Source organism: Gavialis gangeticus, unplaced genomic scaffold (assembly GCF_001723915.1).
Source record: "Gavialis gangeticus isolate Ggan-Ray unplaced genomic scaffold, GavGan_comp1, whole genome shotgun sequence".
In the NCBI taxonomy this organism is placed as follows: Eukaryota; Metazoa; Chordata; order Crocodylia; family Gavialidae; genus Gavialis; species Gavialis gangeticus.
Genome location: NW_017728993.1, coordinates 861,739 through 886,706, shown reverse-complemented (window position 1 = coordinate 886,706; position 24,968 = coordinate 861,739).

The following is a 24,968-nucleotide window of genomic DNA, read 5'->3' as shown; positions in this document are numbered from 1 at the left end:
GCATCAGGGTCCCAGGGGTGGCCACAATGCCCCTGGTGGCTCCACAACCATGCTCTGCTTTGCCCCTAGGGTGCCCTCCTGTTTTGCTCGCCACATCTTGATGGAAATAGATATATTTAGGGAGGCTGTCCAACAAGCCTTTGCTAAGCCTCAGTCCCACTGACCCCAGGATCCTGGCTGGGCTCTTCAGTCAACTGTGTCTGGCAGAGCACCCAAAGACTTAAGGGCTAATTGTGTAGCTCCAAATCCTCCCCTTTACCACACCCCATGTCTCATGGGTGTTGCAGGTATGTTGTCCCTCTGTTGGGGCTTCAGCCTCCTCAGCCTCTGCCCCGTTAATTTAGCTAGGCCTTCTAGCCTAGGCCCACTGAATCAGACCTGACTTTGAGGCACTAGCTTTGTTTGTCCTTTCTATCATCAGGCTCCTGGCCCCTGTATGCCAGACCCCTGGACCCTGTACAGCTGCACCCTCTCTGGCACCAGGTCCCTGGCCCATGTGCTTGAGCCTGCTCTCGGCAGAGCTTAAGGCAGTCAAATGCCCCCTGGGTACTAATGAGGTCTCCACCTCCCTTATAGCTTCATTCCAAGCCACTGGCATAACATAACCCCCTGGGCTGTAACATAAATAACAATGGAGAAAGCAGCTCTCTGTCCCATTAGGAGGACAAACCTTCTTTTGCCCCTTGTGCCAGTAAACCTCCCAGTATAGGCTCCTTGCGAGTCCCCAAGCCTCAGCAAGGCAACAAATGGTTAACCCAGTGTCCCTCGGTGGCTCCCCTGGGCAGGAGCTCCTTCCCTTGGGGCAGCCAGAGGAGACTCCCTGCCAGCACCAGCCTTGGGCTTATATGCTCCCAGGGCCCTGCCTACAACCAGTCAGGTGACTGCCTGGGTTGGCTGCTAATTGCCTTATTAGCCCTGTTGCCCTGGCAACTGGCAGCTGCTGCCCTCTGCCTGCCTGCAGAGCTCCCTGGATGGGCTGCTTTTCCTCTTAAAACCTGTCATTTCAACCCACAGTTTGTTATTCCAGTCTCCCAGTTAGGGCTGGTGAAATTTTTTGTGTTAAACTCCTTTTTGGTGAAAAAATTGGGTTTTCTAGTGAAAATAATTTAATTTAAACTGGTGTCTATTTTCTTCAAAATATTTCAATTTTTCATCAGAAAACCAAAATCCTAGGCAACTTTTTCATTTTAAGCATCAAGTAAAAAAAATGAACTTATCTCTCATGTTAGAACTCTCCAAATTATCATTGCAGAAACAGATTTAGACACAGTCTGTAACAATAGTTCCTCTTTAATTATGGCACACACTGAAGAAGATCATAGCGTGCCAGATACTATCTACATTTTCATGAAATTTTAGAATTTTGCTTCTGAATTCTTATATCTGGATAAACAGGACAGCAAATAATAATTTAAATGCTGAAAGGTACATAATTTAAAGTCTGACATAATGGTATGAGTGACATGGCATTCTGAGAAGAGCTCATGAAAACCAATCAATAACAAAATGAGACATTTCAACAATCCCATTACTAAAGGGTAAATTTATTTATTAGGATTTCTGATATGTGGGTAACATGATCAACCTCACATACAGACTGACTTAAAATGATTTATTTTAATGCATTTTGTAAGTAAATTCCTAACAGATGGATGTAGCACCAGAAGGGTAGCACCAGGGAGCCAGCAGGTGGACAGAGAAGCCAGGAATGGACTGGCACTGATCAGATTAACAAATCCAAATACCTTGAGACGAGCACAAGCTGCCCACAAAACAGATCAGTGCTGACCAGATAAACAAGCTAAAATAACAGAAATGTGGAGATTTCATGGCCCTATTTCCCAAACCTAAGGACTGTCCCTGGTGGCTAATTGTGTGCCACAAAGCCTTCCGACTGGCTGCTTTTCTTTTTGCTTTCCCATAAGGTCAAAGCTGAGGAGACTGGACAAAAGGAGACAGAGATGTTTTTCAGGATGTGTCATACTCATTCTCTCTCTTTCACACACACACACACACACACACACACAATGTTGCTAGCACTACATTTTCAAATATCACACCCATACACACACCCCACATGCACACATTGGTATTTCAAGTGTTCTATATTACAGTGAGAGAACACTCATGTTCATATGAAAACATAAATTTTCCCGGCAAGACAAACCAACTCATTAGACCTATACTTTGCTTCCAACAATTAATCTGAGCAATTTGCCCATATCAATAATATGGATTTTATGTCTTTAAAACAACTGCAAGCCTGAGAAGTTCTGAAAACAATGACCAAAACCTCATCCTCATTGTGCTTCCCTGCTTTCTGATATCATCGATCTCAAAATTAACTTGTGCATTGACTTTCTTTCATCTCTTACCTTGTTCTACATGTGTCCTTATATGGGGGCGGGAGGGAGGGGAATGAACCATCGCAAACTACATGTTGTGAGGACCATATCCTGGTAGAGGGGTTGATGATCCTGCTTTGGTTTCATGTCGATGACTCCTATTTACTGTTTCATGTTACGTTTGCAAGAAACTGAAGAATTGCCCATTTCCCAGGACTCTATAGCCAAGGTCCTGGAAAAAAAAATTAACACTACACTTCTACACCTCAGTAGCTTACATGATACATGAATCTGAATGCTTTTAGTGGCAGTCCTAAAAGCCTAGCTTCCATTGAGGTTAGTGGATGTTTAAAGCTTGAAGAAGAGCAGACTACCCATTTAGATGAGGAAATGGAGCCATGTTTTGCTATCATCTATCATCTATCCATCATCATCATCTAGCCACAGTGCATAGGTGACTTGAGTTGAGAGGATTTTTTAGGTTATCTACTATGAGTAACTCATTTTGTATAACCTTTCTCCCCCACCCCTCCCTGCCATCTCCCATCATGACTGTCAGAGCACAATGTCAGTGATAGCTTTGTTGGCTGTAGTAGATTCCTGCAGAATCAACTGCATTTTTGTTTCTTGAAGGGCATTCAGACTTTTCCAGAGGTTCAGAAACCTAGTTCGAATTTTACCCTTTTAATCCAGCTGTTTGTTTGTTTAAATATGGCTGCTAGTCACTGAGTTCTTCTTCCGTTAAACCAGTCCATAAGGTTTGGTTCTTTCTCCTTTATACACTTTTTACATGTGGGATCCAACAATAAAATACTTGTCATCATTTTGCAAATATGATGCTGTGCTTTAGTTTGTGTTGAACTTCTCTTTTATTATTAAAAATGGTATTTGAGGTAAATAATACAACAGGTCTTTTCCATTCCTTGATAGGAGATAAGCTGACCTGCCTCCTCACCAAAAGGTAATTATATTTGTCATCAAGAGTTTACTTTATAGGCTATTTTAAGCAGTTAATTCTTAAAGACATAGTACTAATATATTATAGAGACACAACCAGCTTTAAAACAAAGTTATTTACTAAAGAGGATTGCAAACATTACAACTATAACAGCTGAAGCTTTATAATATCTTCTATTAAAAAATAACAATTATAAATAAGCAATGGGATATAGCAACTAAAGCTCTATTCCAGCAAAGTACTTGCACATATACTTAGCTTTTATCACATAGAACTATCAGTCACAATCTGACTACTCAGTGGGCATGGCTACACATACTTTAATGTGCTTTCCCTAATGTGCATTAAAGTTCATACCTCTAATATGAGGTACTAAATAGATGCCCATTAGGCTGCGCTAATGCACAGTAGCACAAATGCACTCTTCTTTTTGGTGACACTTAATGTGCAGTAGCCTATTCTACTGCACATTACCATATTACTATGTTTTTTGTGCACCACTTTAATGCACAGTGGAATAGGCTACTGTGCATTTAAAGTGCACATGTTGATGAGCCCAATATATATAAAACAAATTAAGTATTTATATGATTTAGGGTCTAACTGAGAAACCATGAAGCTAGCAATTCACAAAATGTCTAATAGACAAAATAAACAAAAACTGAAAAAATGAACAAACATTTTTCTCCTCTAATGAGCATAGTTGTTGCTATAACAATTCCAAGTATATTTTTTTCAGAGAGAAGTTGATGATTTCACTTGAACAATATCACCTTGAATAACATTATGCAAACAATTGCTTTACATCTTGCCTTTGTATTTCTCCTTTGTCAGGTATTTTTGTAATTGGCAAACCTGTTTATGAAATTTCATAAAAGAAGGAATCTTCATTGATTAAAACAATACCCTAAATATAAGTGAGAATTTGGGGTGGGGGTTATCCTTGAAAGTAATACTTATTTGCTCTTAATACTTTTCCAAAGATGATTTATTATACTTCAATACATCAGTGAAAAATCAACGAGCTGTGCTTATCAAAAGAGATCTCAGGGTCTAAAGTATTGAAACAGTCTTTTCCTATCTTAGAAACAGTGTTCAAAAATCTTACCAGGTACCTCACTGATCTGAAAATAGTTGTACATGATTTAATAACATCACAACAGAATTATTGTAATTTGTTCCTTGCAGTTCTGCCAGCATCGTCATTACAGAAACTGCATTTGGTTCAGAATGCAGCAGCAGACTGAACACACATTGCATCAGTCATGAAGCCTCTTCATTGGTTCCTTTGTTCATCATAAAACAATTGAAAAACTCTTCTTTCAGTCTTACAAGGCCCATGACAGGTCGGAGATTGATTATAGGGTTAATTTTAATACAGCTCCAGCTAGATGATAAGATAATTTAGGAACTCAACCATCAAGGTAGTGAACTGAAAATTTACTCAACTAGAGAGCAGTACGTTTTTTCTTAGTAGTAGATTATTGATTGTCCATAAATCTCAAATATGATTTTTTAGGAAGTGTCTCTTGTTTATTTTACAGATTTGCTACTTTACAGTGCCACTTTTCCAGAGTTTTTCTGTCAGTCCCTTCTTTGTCTTCAGCACCTGACTTGAAGGGGAAATTCTGCTTCAAGCATGTGGAATATTGTTTTTCAGTTACAGTATCTATGGTTTTATACTCTGGTTGATTGTGGTGAAGGTTTCTGTATGGCTAATGAATAAATTAACATTTTTTTAAAACTATTTTTCCTTCTTGGCTGATTTTCCACACATATACTGACATCAGGCATGTTGTAATCAAGGGAATATTACCCGATTAACTGATATGGATAGTGCTAGGAATTGAAATATACTTAAAGGATCAAATCCTGTAGGCTAATATTTTCAAAAGTGGTGAGGGATTTAAAGTGCTCATCTTGAGAAATATTAAAAGGACATATTTTTGGAAACAGATACTTTTATAGCATGCCAAGCTGGGCTACTGAACACTGAGGAAAGCAAAATAACTATGTGAGGGAAACAACAAAGCCTATGCCTCAAAATCAACTCTCACAAAAAAGGATAAAGGATAGAGACAAACAAACAGTGATAGAAAAACACTCTTCATAAAACAACCACTCCCTTTCTAATCTCATAGTCCTCACATTCAAGGGAAATCTAAAAATCACCTTTGGAAGCTGGGTCTGGGAACAAAAATTCATAACTTCCCTGAACTCTAAAGACCAAGGACTCAACACAGACAGTGGCTCATTACAATCTACCTGCTGTCTCTGCTAACCTCTCTGCACTGTGCAGGTAATAACCACCTTTTCCCCTTTTGAATGGCCTTGTCCTGTCATGTAATTAGGTTATCTATTATACTTCACTTCTCTTGTTTTGAAATTTCTTCTGATAAATTGTCTTCCTTCCTATCTTACAGCTTTCTTCCATTCCCCTAAGTGATCGTTTTCATTTGTATATGGAGTTATACACAAGTCACTGTTCTATCTGTTATTTAACTCAAGCCATGTCTGCCTCCTTTCCAGATGTAAGGAATGGCACTTTGTGCTGAAAAGCTTGTCTGACATCTCTCCCAACTATCCAGTTGGTTTAATAAAAGATATCACCAAAAATATCCTTACCACTCATACATTTCCTTGACCATCATGGCCACAACAACACTCCAAACTTACTGCAAAATAACTAGTTGCTTCTGAAAACCTTGGCCATTATCTTTATTCCATGACAGTGTAATTCTGCCATCAATGACCTTGAACAAAAACCTCATCCAGTGCTAACGCACACAGTATATAAATTAAAACCCCAGGTAAACTGATGTTGTACAGAATGAATAAAAGCTACACAATTAGGGTCCCAACAACAGAGTTCCACTCTATTTGAATTCGATTTTAAATAAAAAATGACTCATGCAAGTCTAATAGGTTAGCTACATGGCCAATGCATAGCTTCATAACATTTAGAGCAGATATAGGATTTAGCTTAACCCCTCCAATTAATATCCACTAGGGTCAAAAAACTTAAGTCAGATGTAGTGGTGTTTGGACACCTTACAAATAAAAATTGAGACATTAGTGATTAGTTAGAGAAATCAAATGCCAACTTCATTGAAGCCTAAGGTTTTACCAGTCATATGAAAAACAAGGACTTCATCTGCTAGGAAAGTCAAAGGTCCACCCAAGCCTAGCAGCCTATTGGATTACAGTAGTAGTTAACGCATACCAACTTCTATAGCCAAAGGCACACAAGGGAGTGATGGAACTGACTGATTCACTTATCTAGCCCCAATTATCAGGTACTCATTTACAAGCAAATCAATTAGGGCAACCTTTGGCACAAAACTGGAACAAACACAAATTCACAACCTTGGAGACTTAAAGGGATGCCTTGATTGTTTCACTATTACACCCTTCTCTGCAAGGAAGTTCTGGGAAAAAGAACATCTGGCTGCCTTGGTCAAAGTTTATGCCAGGAACAGATTCTACAAGTGAAGAACAGATTCTAAAAATAGTTTCTACTAGAATCACTCTAAAACCAGTAGCTGGGAGCATAACATAAAGAACACACATCTATAATTTCACCTACACCGGCTAACGTCTGTCCCATGAAGTTACTTTAGGCTTACACTAGTCTAACTAAAAACAGCATCTGGCATAGAGATTCTGGATGAATGTGAAACAGGGAGTCCTGGGCTCCTGTTATTTTAAGGAGAGAAACAGCAGTAGATAGAGGCCAGACAGCTGAGCAGGGGCTAGCCACAGGGGCTAAATCAAAAAGCCCAAGGTTAAATCAACTCAGTCTTTGCAGGTTAGTTTAAACTGCAGAGATTAAACTGACTAACAAGTGAACAGACATCTACTTTTTACAGCCATATGCCTGCAGTGACTCAGACCAGAAGCCATGGCATGCTACAGCATGGCTCTCTGGCACGTAGCCAGCATAGACTGTGTGTTCACTTCCTCTTCCTACTGCCCCTGAGGTCTGTGGGATTTGCAGTCCAGAATCACAACAGGACATTGCAGGGTTGCTCATCACTTCCTCTTCCTGCTTACAGGTGCCTTGGGATTTGTAGTCCAAAGTTGCAGGCAGCAGTAAGTTTAGCAGGGTAGGTCAGCTCTGTACTTCAGGGAAGGCGGGGGGTTAACCCCTCCCCCCTGGCCCCAGGCCCCAGCTGGGTTTTGTTTGGTTGACGGGGAGTATCTGCCTCCTTTCCATCCCTCCAACCTTTCTCTGATGGAGCAGACAGCCCAGCCCAGGGTTAGCAAGCATGCTGAGATGATTCAGGATTCTGATTTAACTTTACCCAGGAAGGGGTCTGGTACGGAAGTTTCATTAACTGGTTGGACCCAAATCAGTTAAGTCTGGTACTACATTCAACCACGTTTATCTTAAACCAGTTTCAGCCATTTTGAAATTGATTTATGTGCACTGAACTTCTGTTCTGTTATAGATTTAAACCAGTTTCTGGTTTCTGGGCAGCCACCCTTCCAATTAGTTAAGTACATAAAGGCATGGCAGGAAAGTGAGTAGGGGAGGTTACCCTAGAGCTAGAATGAAGCAAAGGTTGTTGCATGGTCACCGGGAGGCACCACAGCCGCCCCTGGAGCCTGAACCTGCTACAGAGTGCAGCAAGGCAGACACAGTGAAGCAGTCGATAAGGCAATATGGGCCAAACTTCATTTTGATCTCTGGTGAAGGCAGCCAGCATCTTGAATGTCACCTAAATGGGTGATCAGCAACCAGAATACAGCACATTTTAATTCTATGATTATCAATAAATATTTAAAAGCTATATTAAGCTGCATATTCCTTTTCAAAATGAGTTTAGATTAATTCCAAAGTTCCAAAGAAGTCAGATTTCCTGGCTGTAACCATCACCAAGTTGAACTTCCAATGCCTCAATGAGCAATCTAGTAATAAGCTGGATGAGTGAAGGTCAGTAAGTACAACAGCTGTTTTACATATACCCTGCTTGTCTCCTGTGCTTGGTTTGTGGAGCAACTCAAGCATATCTTTCTAATCAGAGACACCATCATGTTGGAACTTGTGTCATAAGATGCCTTGGAAAGTTATTTTACTTCTGCAGCCTTACAAAATGGATGAAGCGATTACAGACAGAAAAATAGAATATTTTTATGAAACTTATTTTGTGAAGGTATGCAAATTTGTCAAAACCAATATTTTTCACAGGGATTTAGTTTTGATGAAAAGCAGCCTCTAGTCCAGGATGGAGTTCTTGGTCAGACAAAGATATGTTATGTTGCACCTCTTCTCCAGAATAACCAGTAGCTTGGCTGTTCTGACCTTCAACTGGGTTATGGAAAAACAAGGTTCAAATCCCTATTTTAACTGATTCAGAGAAGAGTCTTGAACCTGTGTTCCCCATACCCTCAGTGCAAGCCTGAACCACCAAGTTAAAGCATCAGTTTCTCTGGACTAATAAACACTATTTATACATAGAAGAGAAGGTGTAACACAGTAGCTTGGGTGCTAGCCTCAAGTATGATTCAGAACAGGACCTTAAGCTGATTCAGAGCAAAGTCTCAAACCTGGGTTTTCTGCATGCCAGCTAAGTGCCTAAAAACAGTCATTGGGATCTCTCTCCCTCCCCTTTTTCTCCCCCAAGTTTTGCCAAGTTTCATGTTCATTGTGATGCCAAATGGAAACAAAGCAGAAAACCTTACATTTTTTGCAAAACATTTGTTTTCCAACCAGCCCTATAGAAAACCATGTCTGCAATTGCAATGTTGAAATTATTTTTAAAAGATTTGATTGTGCAAAAAATGATATTTGAAAGTTCTGGGGGATAATTTTCAATAAAATTATCCATGAAATTGCATAATTTAAATCCAGATATTCAATGGATAAAATTAATGAGCCACTTAAGCATCTTCAAAGCAATCAAGCATCAACCTGCAGACACCAAATGCAGTGTTCTTGATTTTTGTTTCTTTATGATGAGAAATAGACTGATTTTACCAATATCCACACTGGATAACTTAGTGAAAAAGTTAGAACCAAATGTAATATGCACAGAAGCAAATAAACTCTCAAAACTGATCAAAGTGCAACTTTTACTCCAGAACCTCAGAATCCATCAAATAGGCTTCAGTCCAGCAGTGTTTGGTACTATTAGTTTCTAAGTGTCTGAGTTGCATTAAGTCAAGCACATGCTTAAGAGCTTTGCTGGATGAGGACTTTACAGCATGAATTTCATGAGGCTGCATGCAAGTGGATTACCACAGAATAGCTAACTATAGCATACCCCATATTCAGAGCTCAGAAATGGCTGCAGGAAATAGTGTTCAGATTGCATACAACACAGGGATACTGAATGATGTAAAGTGAACAAATAATCAGTTCTGCTGGATCAGATGCCAAGAGAGAAATTCATAGTGACACATATGCTGGACTTGTGCTGAAGCATAGAACGCTTACAAAATAGTTGGAACCTGCATCTTTTAAATGACAAGCTTGTCATTGCTTGTAACCCCAGAGATATATATGCTGGGAATATGGCCAGAGATGCCATTAAAGGAACACAGAGACAAATGTTAATTATGGATAGTCTCAGAACCCCAAATCTTTAGCCATTGTAAGAGGCCTCAGAACACTGAACATAACCAATGCAAATCTCTTGAACTCTTGGTTCAGAAATCATACCTTTTATTCGACCAACTAAGAAATCACACAAAAAAAAATCTTTCTTTGCAAGCTTTTAGGCATATGCACCCTTCTTCAGGCTGAGGACAATTCCAAGATGGTAAAAATCTTCTCAGGTAGAAAATAAACTTCATTTTGCACAGGGGGGGACAGATTTCTAGCTGCAAAGTTCCCTTGTGCAAAATGAAGTTTATTTTCTAGCTGCTGCACAAAAGATTTTTTTTTTTTTGTGATTTCTTAGTTGGTCTAATGAAAAGTATCATCTCTGAACCATGAGTTTTAGAGTTTTGCATTTCTTTTTGTCTCAGACCAACATGGCTAACAAATACATCCCTGAAACACTGAAAATGCTGTATTTTAGCTGATTTTGGAAATATAAGCTTCACTGCTGTACAAAAAGGAAAGATTGTTTGAGCCTCCCTGCTTTCCTGATGTCTGACACCTCCAGCAATGAGAACAGCCTTATCTGCACATCGAGGAGCAAGTCACACAAAAGATTCTCACAGACCCAGGGGGACAGACTTCCAGCCTCAAAGATCCCCTGTGCAAAATTAAGTTTATTTTCTACCAAAGATAATTTTTACCATCTTGGAATTGTCCTCAGCCTGAAGAAGGATGCATGTGTCCAAAAGCTTGCAAAGAAAGATATTTTTTTTTGCAATTTCTTAGTCAGTCTAATAAAAGGTATCATCTCTGAACCAAGAATTCTAGAGTTTTGTGTTTGTTTTTGTCTCTGACCAACACGGCTACCCAATACATCCCTGAACATAATCACGCACGCATGTGTTGATAGTACACTACTATCTGTTTTAAACAGAATCTTTAAAAGGTCAAATAAAGAGTATGTATGCAAAGTCAAAGCATTTAAGATGTATTACCACATAATTCACAAAGTGACTTCCTAAAAAATGCCTTCACATTTTGATTGCAAAGCAATTTCCACAGCTGGACGGGTCTACAGGTGGCCACCTATTAGTAACTGAAGTACATGTAAAAGGGAACATTTCACAGGGACTAAGATTTTTCCTTTATTATTACTACTGGTATGCACAGATAGTATGTTAGTAAGTGCAAGTGGACATAAATACAGTGTCCTTATAATCCAAGGCACTCATGCTTGACCATCTAATCATGCCAAACATCAACTTTTATAATTGCCGTAAAAGAAGAGACAAAAAGAAGCTGAATCTCCATTCTTGAGTCCTGGAGCCTTAATATTCCTACACTCCTGCAAAAAGGGAATATCTTTGAGCTGGTTCTCAATACTGCTCACTGCAGAACCAGAAGTAGCATGCCAGACCAGGAAATCTTCCCAGTGGCAGGCCAGCACTGCAGCCTGGTGCTGGAGGCAGTACATGATTGCATGTGCAGCCTTTCAGATTAGATGAAAATTCAAGGTCTTGACTGATGAGGTTTATCTGAAGATATCATTTTACTTTCATCTATCCACCTCCCCCTAACCTGTTACATGAGCTATTGCAACTAACTGATAAAGAGTCCTATTACATGGCAAAGTTATTGATCTTGATGACATTGATCCATTTCAGACCTGAATGCTTCCATCTATCAACTATTAATACAGGTGATTATATCTCTTTTTTTTGTATGTCTTGACCAAAATTAACTGAGATCATTAATAGAAATGGGTGAATCTCAGAGTCTGAATTCTGTTTAGATACACTAAAAGTTCACATTCTTACATTATCCACATGGTCAATAATATTGGCCTTTAGCATTCCTTACTAATGGATTGCAAAGCATTTTACAGGCATTAAGGAATTACTGTAAGATCCACAGTGACCCAGGGATTAGGTACAGTAACTATTGACTGAGGAACAGAGAAGTCAAGTGCTTTGCCCCAGAAGGAGAATCAGTGGCATATTGCCACCTGCCTGCACACTAACTTACTCTTCTTTCTCATATTTCTGTATATCCTTCTAAGATATGAGAGATTTAAATACTTTACCAAACCCTAAATTAGAAAAATATACCCAATAGCTCAATTCTCATCTACACAGGGACTTCAGGCTCCTAGATAGTAATATCATGTAACATCTTTGCATAATTCACACTCGTGACAAAGATGTAATAGTATATGTGTATAAATGAGACTAGTAAAATACAGGCTAACAAGCCATCTGCTTTTTGACACAAACTTCCATAAATGTCATGAAATTTTATGCTCTCATAAAATAGAGCAATGGGGGGAAAAATCCATTATTTCCCTGCAAGGGGCAAAAGCTCTTTTGCTGCTTGCTAGGACTTGTTCACTGAAAATCAAAAATAAGCACAAAGAAATATACTGAGAAGAAGGCCACGGCAGTAAAATTCCCCAGAAAGCTGCCTGATAATTGAGGCTTACGAGCATGTCTGTGCGTGATGGTGCTCTCAAATCACAGCTCTATATTGTAAGATTCCTGGGATGTGGATTGTGTCACGCTTGCGCAGAATAACAATTTGCATTTCTATCATAACATTCATCCTAGCTCGACAGACACTAATTAATTAAGCCTGTGAAGAAGTAAATAATATTATATTTATTTTGCAGGTAGGGAAAACAGGACACATTTCATAGCAGTGAATATTTATAGTTTCACTTTCTCTAAATACTTAACTTTAATGGTAATTAGTGATATGCCAGTACTCGGGGATATCATGGATAAATGTTCCATGTCACTGAATTCAAGAACACCAGTTTCCTTCTCCACCTATGAACCTTCATAAAGCCACGCCATTTCTGTCAGCTGTCAGAAACATAGGAGGACGAGGAGCACATTCTATTGGTAGAAGAGGCCAGGCCAGGAATTCCCAAGGTGGAAAGGATCAAGACCACTGTCACAAAGAGGAAGAGATGGGTGGTGGTGGTTGGAGATTCCCTTCTGCAGGGGAGAGAGGGATCCATCTGCCAGTCTGACCTGTTGTTCCGGGAGGTCTGCTGTTTGCCTGGAGCCTGGGTCCAAGATGTCACAGAAGGATAACTGAGACTCATATGACCCTCTGACTACTACCACATGTTTCTCATCCATGTGGGCACCAATGATACTGCCACGGGTGACCTTAAGCAGATCAAGAGTGACTGCAGGGCTCTATGTCCAAGGGTGAAGGGCATGGGTGACTGGTGCTTCCTGAGTCTGGGGTGGGGCACAACTGGGGGAGGGGAGGAGGTTTCCCAGTGGCCAGCCGGTGACTGGGGGAGGGGGTCCTCCTACACAATGCCTATGGTGAAGGAAACAAGATCACAGGTTGTGTTTCCCTCAATCCTTCCAGTCAAAGGGAAGAGCCCTAGAAGGAGTGGATGCACCCTGCAGGTCAATGCATGGCTGCACAGGTGGTGTCACCAGTTTCTTTGACCATGGGATATTGTGTCAAGAAGAGGGATTGCTAGCAAGAGATGGGATCCACCTGATGAAGAGGGAAAAGCATCTTTGCAGACAGGCTTGCTAACCTAGTGAGGAGAGCTTTAAACTAGGTTCACTGAGGGATGGAGAAAAAAGTCCTAAGGTAAGTGGAGAAGTGGGGGACCTGGAGGAAGCAAAATCAGGAGGGGCAACAGGGGAGGCCTCATTCTTCCTAAGAAAATAAGGCAATTGCCTAATCATCTCAGGTGTTTTGGGAAACAAGCAGGAAGAACTGTAAGTCCTTGCACAGTCAAGGAACTATTATGTGATTGGAATAACAGATATGTGGTGGGAGCTCACATGAATGGAGCACTTTCATGGGTGGGTACAAACTGCTTAGGAGGGACAGGTAGGGGAGAAGAGGAGGAGGAGTTGCACTGTACGTTAAAAAGATGTATAGCTCAGCACTCCAGTATGAAACTGGAGATAAGCTTGTAGAAAGTCTCTGGGTTAGAGTTAGAGGGGAGAGAAACAAGTGTGATGTTGCGGTGGGTGTCTGATATAGACAACAAGAACAGGAGGTTGAAGAAGATGAAGCTTTCTTCAGACAACTAGCAGCTGTTTCCAGATCACAGGCCCTGGTTCTCATGGAGGACTTCAGTCACCCTGACATCTGCTGCGAGGGCAATACAGCAGTGCACCAGCAATCCAGGAAGTTCTTGGAAAGTGTTGAACACAACTGCCTGGTGCAAGTGTTGGAGAAACCAACTAGGAGCAGTGCTCTTCTTAACCTGCTATTCAATTGGTGGGGAATGGAGAAGTGGATGGCAAGTTGAGCAGCAGTGACCATGAGGCGATTGAGTTCAGGGTCCTGACAAAAGGAAGAAAGGACTATGGACCCTAGACTTCAGAAAAGCATACTGAAGGGCAGGATCCCCTGGGAGGCCAGTGTGAAGGAGAAAGGAATCCAGAATAGCTGGTTATATTTTAAAAGAACCCTTATTGAGGGTGCAGGAATAAACCATCCAGATGCAGGAAGAATAGCAAATGTGGCAAGCGACCAGCTTAGCTTGGCTGCAAACTCTTCTGTGACCTTAAATACAAAAAGGCAGCTTACAAAAGGTGGAAGATTAGGCAAACAACTTGGGAGGAGTATAAAAGCATTGCTTGGGCATGCAGAGATGAAGTCAGGAAGGCCAAAGTGCAACTGGAGTTGCTGCTAGCAAGGGATGTGAAGTGTAACAAGAAGGGTTTCTACAAGTATGTTAGCAACAAGAGGAAGGTCAGGGACAGTATGTGTCCCTTACTGAATCAGGGAGGCAATCTAGTGACAGATGATCAGGAAAAGGCCAAAGTACTCAATGGCTTTTTTACCTCAGTCTTCTCAGGCAAGGTCAGCTTCCAGACTACTGTACCGGACAGCACAGTTTGGGGAGAAGGTGAGCAGCCCCTAGTGGTCAAAGAACAGGTTAGGGACTAAATAGAAAAGTTGGACATGTAAAAGTCCATGGGACCAGATTCAATGTATGTAAAAGCACTGAGGGAGTTGGCTGATGTGATTACAGAGCTACTGACCATTAGCTTTAAACTCAGGTGAATGGGAGAGGTCCCAAACAATTGGGAAAGGGCAAATATAGTGCCAATGAAAGGGAAGAAGGAAGATCCATGGAACTACAGACCAGTCAGCCTCACCTCAGTCTCCAGAAAAATAATGGAGCATATCTTCAAATAATCCATTTCTAAGCACTTGGAGAAGAAGGAGATGATTAGGAACAATCAGCCTGGATTCACCAGAGGCAAGTCATGCCTGACAAACCTGATTGCCTTCTATGATGAAATGACTGGTTCTGTGGATGTGGGGAAAGCAGTGAACATATTGTACTTTGACTTTAGCAAAGCTTTTGATAGCCCACAGCATTCTTGCAAGTAAGTGAAGGAAGTATAAGTATGGATTGGATGAATGGAGTGTCAGGTAGATAGAAAGCTGGCTGGATTGTTGGGGTCAACAAGTAGCAATCAATGACTCAATGTCTAGCTGGCAGTTGGTATCACGTGGAGTGCCCCCAGGTTTGGACCTGGGGCCAATTTTTTTCAACATCTTCATTAACAGTCTGGAATATGGGATGGATACACCCTCAGCAAGTCTGTGGATGGCACCAAGCTGCGGGGTATAGTAGAGGGATTCTGGAGGGTAAGGCTAGGATTCAGAGCTGCAGGTTGCCAGGGCAACAGGGCAAATGAGGCAATTAGCAAGCACCTGCAGGGGGGATACCCCTGGGAGAATATAAACCTGACACTTGGGGTAGCAGGCTAGTCTCTCCGTGACAGTTGCAGGGGAGGGAGATCCTGCCCAGGACAACTACCCAGGGCTGACTGCTGTGCTGCCTGTGAGAACAGTGAGGCTCGGGAAGCTCACAAGGAGCCCAGGCTGGGAGGTATGCTAGCTGAGAAGTGAGAGAAGGTTTTTCCTCTTAAAGGGGAAGAGGGCTGTTTCTTTTTTCTGTTACGTTCTTCCCAGGGGGTTATCTTTATGTTGTATTTATACCAGTGCTTTGCATTGGGACTGTAGAGATGGTATACGGAAGTCTCATTAGTGCCTAAGGGGCATGAGATTACCTTGAGCCCTGCCAAGGGCAGGATCAAGTGACTGTTAAACCCAGAAAGGGGCCTAGTGCCTGAGAAAGGCATGCCTAGACAGGAGCCAGGGGCCCAGTGCCCAAAAGGGGCATGACCTGACTGGGCTAGGGGCCCAGACCCCAAAAGGGCCAAATCAGAGCTAGTGCCTCAAAGCTAGGTCCAATACAGTGGGCCCAGTCTAAAAGGACTAGCTAGAGTAAAGGGGTGGAGGCCCAGAAGGCCAAAGCCTTGACAGGAGAACATCATTATGATAACACCTGCATGGCTTGAGGAGTGGTGTAGGGGAGGATTGGAGCCATACAATTAGCGCCTAAGGCTTTATGCACCCAGCAGCATGCAGTTGGCTAGAGAGGCCCAGCAAAGTGCCTGGGGCCAGAGAGGCCCAGTGAGGGCCCTGGGAATGTGGGGATCCAGTTGGACTGGGGCCACACAAAGGCCCATCAAGGCATGGCAGGAAAGAAGGTAAGATGCTATACGGGCAGAGTGAGGCACAGCTGCTGAGCTACCAGGGGGTGTCATGGCTGCCCCTGGAACACCAGCGTGTTACATTGGTGCATAGACTGGGAAAGGTAGGCCATGCAAGACAGACAGAACCTGTGGGCTGAGTGAGGCAAATAGGTGGGAAACAGAGAGAACTCTTTGCCCAGCAGCAAAGCTGGGGGGTAGAGGGGAGGTAAAGAAAGCAGAGATGGCTGCAGAAATGGAGCAGCTAGTGCAACTGTTAATCAAGCAGCAGACTACAGCAGCTGAGCAGGCCTGGGAATGAGATGAGCAGATGGGAAAGGTGGTCTGCTCACAACTTCAGCAGGCTGGAATCCAGGGGACAGCCAGCCAAGACTGGGCATGGCAGATAGGCACTAGAACATCTGCACTAAAGGAAGAGATCAACAAACTTCAACTGCAAAGTACAGAGATCCAACAAGCTTGGGTAGTGGTGCAGCAGAGGCTGTCAGAGCACCTATCTGTCCAGGGATTGGAGCCCCTGAGTAGCAAGAGCAAGGGACTGTTGGAGGCCAATCATGTTGATGCACTGGAACATGAACTATTAAAGGTGCAACTCTTTACAGATGAGGTGGGTAGACAGACCACCTGCAATGGGAACTGGAGGTAGAGTGCCAAGTCTTGCTGTGAGCAAGCTGAGGGAGAGACAACTTCCCCAAGGCAGCAGATGCTGACCAGGAGTAAAGAGAGCAAAAGCAAAGAATTGAGATGCCAACCAGCAGCTGAAAATAAGGAAATAAAACAAATGATAGTGGCTGACGCAGAAAAGACCCAGGAGTGGGAGGTGAAGATGTGAGTGCTCCAAGACAAAGTGGATGTTCTTGCCTCTAGGGATGGGGTGGGGGGTGAACTATCCCTCAGCAAATTAAGTCTCTGACAACCCGGGAGATGGGGAAAAGCATTAAGCCAAGATAGCAGTCCCAAAAAAGCAGTTTGGGGCACAAAATAGACATCAGCAAGAACTGCAGCTGGAGGTGCAGGACTGGCAAGGGAAGTACATAGAGGGTGAGCAGCTCTTGTCCATACTACAAGACCTTTCTAGTGCCTTAGCGCAGGAACTGATGCCCACGGCACACTTGTGCTGCTTGAACAGGGTGAGCAAACAGTCTGGCAAGGCACCCTCTTGAGAGCTAACCAGGAGTTAGCTGAAATCTAGGTGCAGATGGATAGCTTGCAGGCAGAGAAAGCCAGCTATGAAAAGCAGCTCACCAAGCTCCAGCAAGTCGATACTGAGTTGACCAGTGAGAACCAGAAATTAAGCAAAGAGCTGGGCCTAGAGAGAAGAAGTGTGATGCTGCACTCCTCCAACTTAAAGAAGAAGTTACATGGGAGTTGAGCGGCCTTGCATCACAGATGGGAGAGCAGGGTCCTGCAAGCAGACAGGACAGGAAAGAACACATGCAAGAGCTCATAAAGGGCACCAGTGGGTATGAGGAGACTGAGGCTGCAGAGCAGAAGGGAGATGACAACCCTAACCATAAGGCAGAGGACCAAGACTCTCAAGAGGACCCAAAAACAGAGGTGCTCCCACAAACCCGTACCCATGGGGGAAGGCCATAGAAAGTGCCCAAAGCCATGGTAAACAAGGAAGGCCACAGACACCCAACTTCAGGCACATCCTCAACCAGAAAGGCAGCCTGAAGAAGAGTGGGCGATGGCAGCCTCCAGCACAACAGCAGCTAGGGAAGTTGCTGATCCATCCCAAAAGGGAGGTGCGAGACCAGGCCACCAGAAAAAGCCTCAGAGGAAGGACTGGGAACTGGGGGGAAAACTAGAATTGTCAAAGACCTTGGGGGCAGCAGGAATAAACCTAGGAGGATTGTAAGACAGGTAGCCTGGGATCTGATGTTAGAAGGATTTCTCAGTAAGAGATGGGGAAACCTGTGCCCGCTGAACTGGGATGAAGATTAAGGAGGAGCCAGGCAAAGACTGAGTACCCCACACCCTCCCTTGCCTACTGGCCGTAAGCGAGGGAGGTGTCTGTGAAAGTCTGGAAATTGGCTCCCCAAGGAAGCTGGGAAGGGGGACTCCCAGGGAATCGCCCCTGAGCACTGGGGAGAAGTGGATTGTCCCAATAAGGGCTGGAGGTGTTCCTTACCTGTCTGTAGTAACGCTGGCAGTGGCAGCAGAATGGCAGCTGCAAGTTTTCACAGCTTCTCTGAGCCACTCAGGCCCACTCCCAAACTGTCTACACTCTCTAATTTCCAGGCTTGGGTGTTTACTGAGCACATATAAGTGGGCCTATAAGCATGCCTGGGCTTACTGCAAAGGGCCTATGGACATTGCATCAGAAATCCAAGCTCTCTTGCATCAAACCTGAAGACCTGGCATGGCTGATGTAGAACCAAAGACCCAGAAAGCAATACATTTCCTAGCTGGGACAATTCAGTTGCCCCAGAGGGGGGACCCTGGAAACAACAAAAAACATCCAGGAATCACAGACAGGTGCTGATTGTCTAAAAATTTATTGGACCCAAGGTATTTCCAAGTAAACAGTTCAGGTTCAATTAATTATTTATTTGTGAAATTCTGTTTCACCAAAAATTGTGACATTGCTGTGTTATTGCTGTCCAGAATAATTTGCAGATAGTAGGATGCAGGTGGTTTCAGAGAAGCAAAGTAGTATAAAGTCAGAGTTTCAGGCTAGCATTGTTCATGAAATAGCAAGTGGTAGAATGTCATTGGTCTGGGAATGAAAGTTGTCAACCTTGAACCACTCAAAGCTGGAGAGGGAAATTTCATCTTTGACTTAAAAGAAGGAAACATTTTTATGGCAGTTTCTTTTTAATAAGCAAGCAGGGCCTATTCAAAAATGGATAGATAATCGGGAATGTTACATGCAGTGCAGAATGAGAGAGATTTATGGGCACACTGTAGAGAGAAAAGTTAGAGATGTAAAATAAAAGCAATATACCATGTAGTTCTGCAATTCATCCTATTGCTATCACATATATATGTATACAAGAGGTTTATTATTACAAAGGGCATACATGTGCTGTATTTATTCGTTGTAAGTAATATACCTTCACTTCTCTGCATATCATACCATATGTTTTTTTATTAGCCACCATTTTACAAAAAAAAAAAAGCCTCAAGCAGACCCTGAAATTAACACATCACTTTATACACATTCAGTCATCTGCTGCCTTTTATTTCCTGTGTTTCATGGTGTCACCAGAGCCAGCCCTGCAAGTGAAGAACAGCAGTATAATCACTCTACAGCTATCTCTTATCCTTTATGTCATACTTAATAGATGTCATTACATGATTCAAAAAAAATGTTGGGTACTTTCTAAGCATACATCACATATACCTCACGTGCATTTCCATGCACACTCAAGAGGGAAGTGGTAAGCAACTAGAAAATTCACTATACACAAACAACTGTGCAATGTTTCAGGTTTTATGTACTAACAATGTTCAAATCCCAGTTCCCAGGATTCAGTGTACTGTATCAGCAATAATGACTAAAACTATTGAAACTCATTAAAGAACTTACTAATCAGTCTGTTAATTGAGGCTATCTGCTTCCCATTATACAGAGACAAATTAAGTAGGTTAAAATGGTTCCCAGAAAACATCTGCTGAAGCAAGTCAAAATTAATGATAAATAAAATTGAGTTCCTTTTGTGGTTGATTTTTCACCCATCTGCACCTATAAAAATGCTATCAAACCTACTCATTACTTGTCAATCCAAAACAACTTCCAAGTGAAATCCTTATCCTTCTAACAATTTCCCTCCATCCACCTTTTAGCCAGAGATGAACACAAACTGAAATAGTCACTATCTGCTTGTACCTGTAACTTGTGGCCAACAAAATACTTCATCAGACAGTTTATGCTTGGGTAAAACTCATGGACCATCACTTGAAGGTTCATTTCCCCCTCTCCCCCCACTACCTGTCCCAGCACTATCCTAGCAAAAATAAATTCAGAAGGGGGGGGTGGAGTTTTTCTTAACTGCACTGTTGATACAGTCCTTTTTACAAATGGATTTCTTCCCACTTGACCCCAAGTAGTGCAAATGGTATGTGACATGCTACAGATGGCTCAACAGCTACGGAGGTAGTACACATGCTGCTTGCTGTTCAGACACAGGTGCTGGATTTTGTACTTGCCAGCTAGTCACTAGCAACCCAGATTTTTTTCAAAGGAAAGAAGTAAATGCCTGACACTAGACACACAGGAGAGAGAACGGTTCTCACAGTCTTGTCTCACCCAGCTCAAATTCTACAAGGTAAGTTATAGGAATAGGAAATGAACTTTACCATCTGGGAAGATTTCCAGATTCATTTTTAAGCAACTGAGATGCTCAACACTGTATGTATCATGCATGGCTCCTCTGTCTGTTACAATGCCACCAGCATCACCCAATATAGCGCACAGCACTCTGCACACTGGATGGTGCTCAAGAAGATAATTATTTCCATCCTTCTTCTCACCAACAGCTATCACCAGACTTTTCAGTAAATTAGAGTCTCCTTGACACTGACAGACAAGTTGTCATGGAGCTATTTTATTCTTTAGCAAAGCTGCAGAGAGTTTTGCCATTATATCTGGTTCATGATAAAAGGCTCCCAGTATTAATTTGCTCTGTTACATACTGTATTGCCCACTAATATCTCTGCTTCAATTTCTTTCCTCACTATTACTGTTGGGGGTTTCTGTTTTTCACTCCCTTCATGCACATCGGCTAGTCTGAGTGCAAGAAATTTAAGAGAACATCAAAACCAGAGGTCTCTCAAAGCAAATTCATAGTCTAATATGAGGGAGCATATCTATCCATTACATGCTTATGTCTTACACCTTTCATTGTAATAATAAAAGGCCACATGTTTCCAAAGATATGCAGATAGGCACCTTATAGGATTGTTGAAAAGTCTTAGGAATACCTTTGAAATCAAAATAAATCAATGAAACCATTTATACCATTCAAAGTTTGGCTTTAAAGAAGCCTGCTGATTGTGCAGCAGCAAACCATCCCGATGAGCAGGAAGACTAGCAAGGCTTAGTGGGGAACTCTTCATTAAACTAAATCACAAAAAGAAAGCTTATAAAAAGTGGAAACTTGGACAAATAACTAGGCAAGAATATAAGAGCATTGCTCAAGCATGCAGGGATGAAGTCAGGAAGGCCAAAGCACAATTGGAGTTGCAGCTAGCAAAGGATGTGAAGATTAACAAGAAGAGTTTCTACAAGTATGTCAGTAGCAAGAGGAGGATCAGGGAAAGTGTGGGTCCTGAATGTGGAAGGCAACCTTGTGGCAGAGGATGCAGAAAAGGCTGAGGTGCTCAGTGCCTTTTTAACCTCAGTCTTCACAGGCAAGATCAGTTCCCAGACTACTGAACCTGGCATCAAAGCTTTGGGAGGAGGTGAGAAGTAGTGAAAGAACAGGTTAGAGACTACTTAGAAAAGCTATACGTGTACAAATCCGTGGGGCCAGATGGGATGCGCCTGAGGGTGCTGAGGGAGTTGGCTGATGTGATTGCAGAGCCATTGGCCATCATTATTGAAAACTCATGACGATCTGGAGAGATCCTGGATAATTGGAAAAGGGCAAATATAGCACCCATATTTAAGAAAAGGAAAAAGGAGGAACCAGGGAACTATAAACCAGTCAGCCTCACCTGAGTCCCTTGAAAAAGCATGGAGCAGTTCCTAAAAATAATCCATTTCTAGGCACCTGGAGGAGAAGAAGGTGATTAGGAACAATCAGCATGGATTCACCAAGGGCAAGTCATGCCTGATCACCCTGATTGCCTTCTATGATAAAATGACTAGCTCTGTGGATGCAGGGAGGCCAGTAGATGTGGTGTACCTTGATTGGAGCAAGGCTTTTGTCTCCCACAACATTCTTGCAAGCTAAGGAAGTATGGGCTGGAGGAATGGACTGTAAGGTGGCTAGAAAACTGGCTGGAGCATTGGGCTCAGAGAGTAATAATCAATGGCTAGATGTCTAGTTGGCAACTGGTATCAAGTGGAGTGCCCCAGGGGTCCATCCTGGGACCAGTTTTGTTCCAAGTCTTCATCAGTGACCTAGAAGATGGCATAGAGTGCACCCTCAGCAAGTTTGCAGATGACACCAAGCTGCGTGGGCGGGGGCGGGGGAGGTAGTAGATACACTAGAGGGTAGGGCTAGGATTCAGAATGACCTTGACAGATTGGAGGATTGGGCCAAAAGGAATCTCATGAGGTTCAACAAGGACAAATGCAAAGTCCTGCGCTTAGGACAGGACAGTACAGGCTGGGGGCTGACTGGCTGGGCAGCAGCTCTGCAGAAAAAGCCTTAGGGGTTACAGTGTAAAATAAGCTGAATATGAACCAACAGTGTTCCTTTGTTGCCAGGAAAGAAAACAGCATGCTGGCCTGCACTGGTAGGTGTGTTGCCAGTAGCTCAAGGGAAGTTATTATTCCCCTCTATTCAGCACTGGTAAGGCCACATCCGGAGTTCAGTTTTGGGCCCCTCACTACAGAAAGGATGTGGACAAATTAGAGAGTCCAGTGGAGGGCAACAAAATGGTGAGGGGGCTGGGGGACATATGAGGAAAGACTGAGGGAACTGGACTTATTTAGTTTAGCAAAGAGGAGACTGAGAGGGGACTTAAGAGCAGCCTTCAACTACCTGAAGGGGGATTCGAAAGAAGATGGAGCTGGACTGTTCTCTGTGGTGGCAGATGACAGAACAAAAAGCAATGGTCTCAAGCTGCAGCAAGGGAAGTTTAGGTTAGATATTAGGAATCATTTTCTCCCTAGGAGGGTAGTAAAACACTGGGACAGGTTACCCAGAGAGGTGGTGGAATCTTCATCCTTGGAGGTTTTCAAAATGCAGTTAGACAGAGCTTTGGCTGAGATGATCTAGTTGGGGAAGGTCCTGCTTTGAACGGGGGGTTGGGCTAGATGACCTCCTGAGGTCCCTTCCAACCCTCATTTTCTATGAAATCAGTGGGAATTAGGACTATGTGCTATTGAAAATCTCTCTAGGTCTATCTTCATCATGTGGCCCTAAGTTCAAAATCAAGATGGGCCCTTTGATATCTCTAGTTTAGCCTTTTTCATGATTAAAAATTAATTATTTGGCCCCAGGAGGGCAATTCAAAAAAACAAGATTAGGTCTTCAGGTTCCTATACAGTCAAAGGGAGTTAGGCACGTCCAGAGTGAAGCAAGGACCCCGACACTGATCAGGGAGCTACCAACAAGAAAAGACAAGCAAAGAGCTTGTATGGATTCCTATTCCTCTTAGGAGCTCAGACACTTGACTCAGTGCCTCCACCTACTCAAGATCCTGAGCCCAGACTCATCTTCTCATCAGACTCATAGATGACTAGTTGCTAAGGGCTTACTAAGGATTAGAAAGAGGGGGGAATAAATAATAGTAGATATCACCTGGGAAGTGGGAGATATGGATTTGAATTGTTTCAGGTAGAGAGGAACCAAAAACCCAGGTCTTCCACTTCCAGGGCAAGTGCTGTAACCACTAGTCATAAAAAGCAAGCACTCCTCCTCTTATGCTTTTGAATGAAAGTAATAATGGCATCTGTGTTTTGTGTTGAACTCTAGGCTGCTGGTGTATGTTAGGCATGATCCAAGCATACATACTGAATCAGGTCCCTTTGAGGATGCATAAGTGGAGTTTATGAGTTGCTTTCCTTCATATCTGAACCACAGTGGAGTTTAGACAGCAGCCAGGCACTTTTTCACCGAAATGGATGTGCTTCTGCATATGTATAGTAGCCAAAGTTGAGATGCGTGGAGATTCCTGGCATCCCGAATGCAAATTAAGTCAGCCAAATGGTTGTATTTGCCTAATCAGTTTTGTAGCTACTGTAGTGGGGTTGTTCTGGATCATTTTTTGCACTTAAATTTTACCTAAGTCCCACTTAATTGCCTTGTTTACCAATCTGAATATGGCTCTAAGTGACTATTTACTCATCCTCACTTAGTGCACTCAGTTGTAAATGTAAATGTGATTCTACAGAGAAAGACATTTAGAGAACATATCTGCCTGCAGAATTTTGTTGATTGCTTTCAAAAAGCCTACGGGGCAAATGAATTAAGAGGGCTCAGTGAATGAAGCAAGAGCAGGAACAGAGCCATGGTAGTTGGAGGTACAGACCAGTCCAGGGAACAAGATGGAGCCTGCATCTTTGTTTGGACCATGACTTCCTTTCAAACAATTTCTTCATTTACTGCAGAGGGATTTATCAAGGTCCCTCTTATTCTAACTTCACAAGGCTGTGTCTGGACTGGTGGGCACAAAAAGCCCCCAAAATACCATTTGAATAGCTGATAAAAACCCAACCAAAGGTCCTCTCAATAGCCCAGAATCATTGACATATTTACTGTATTTACCTGAATCCAAGATGACTCTGAAGTTACAATGGCCTCAGTAATTGAATGCAACACACAAAAAAATTATAATTTGTTATAATCTAACATGTATGGAACCAATTATTGGAAGATTGTTTAATTCACTCTGCTCCCACCACTGCAGCAAAGAAAGCAGTAGCAAGGTGGCAGGTGGGC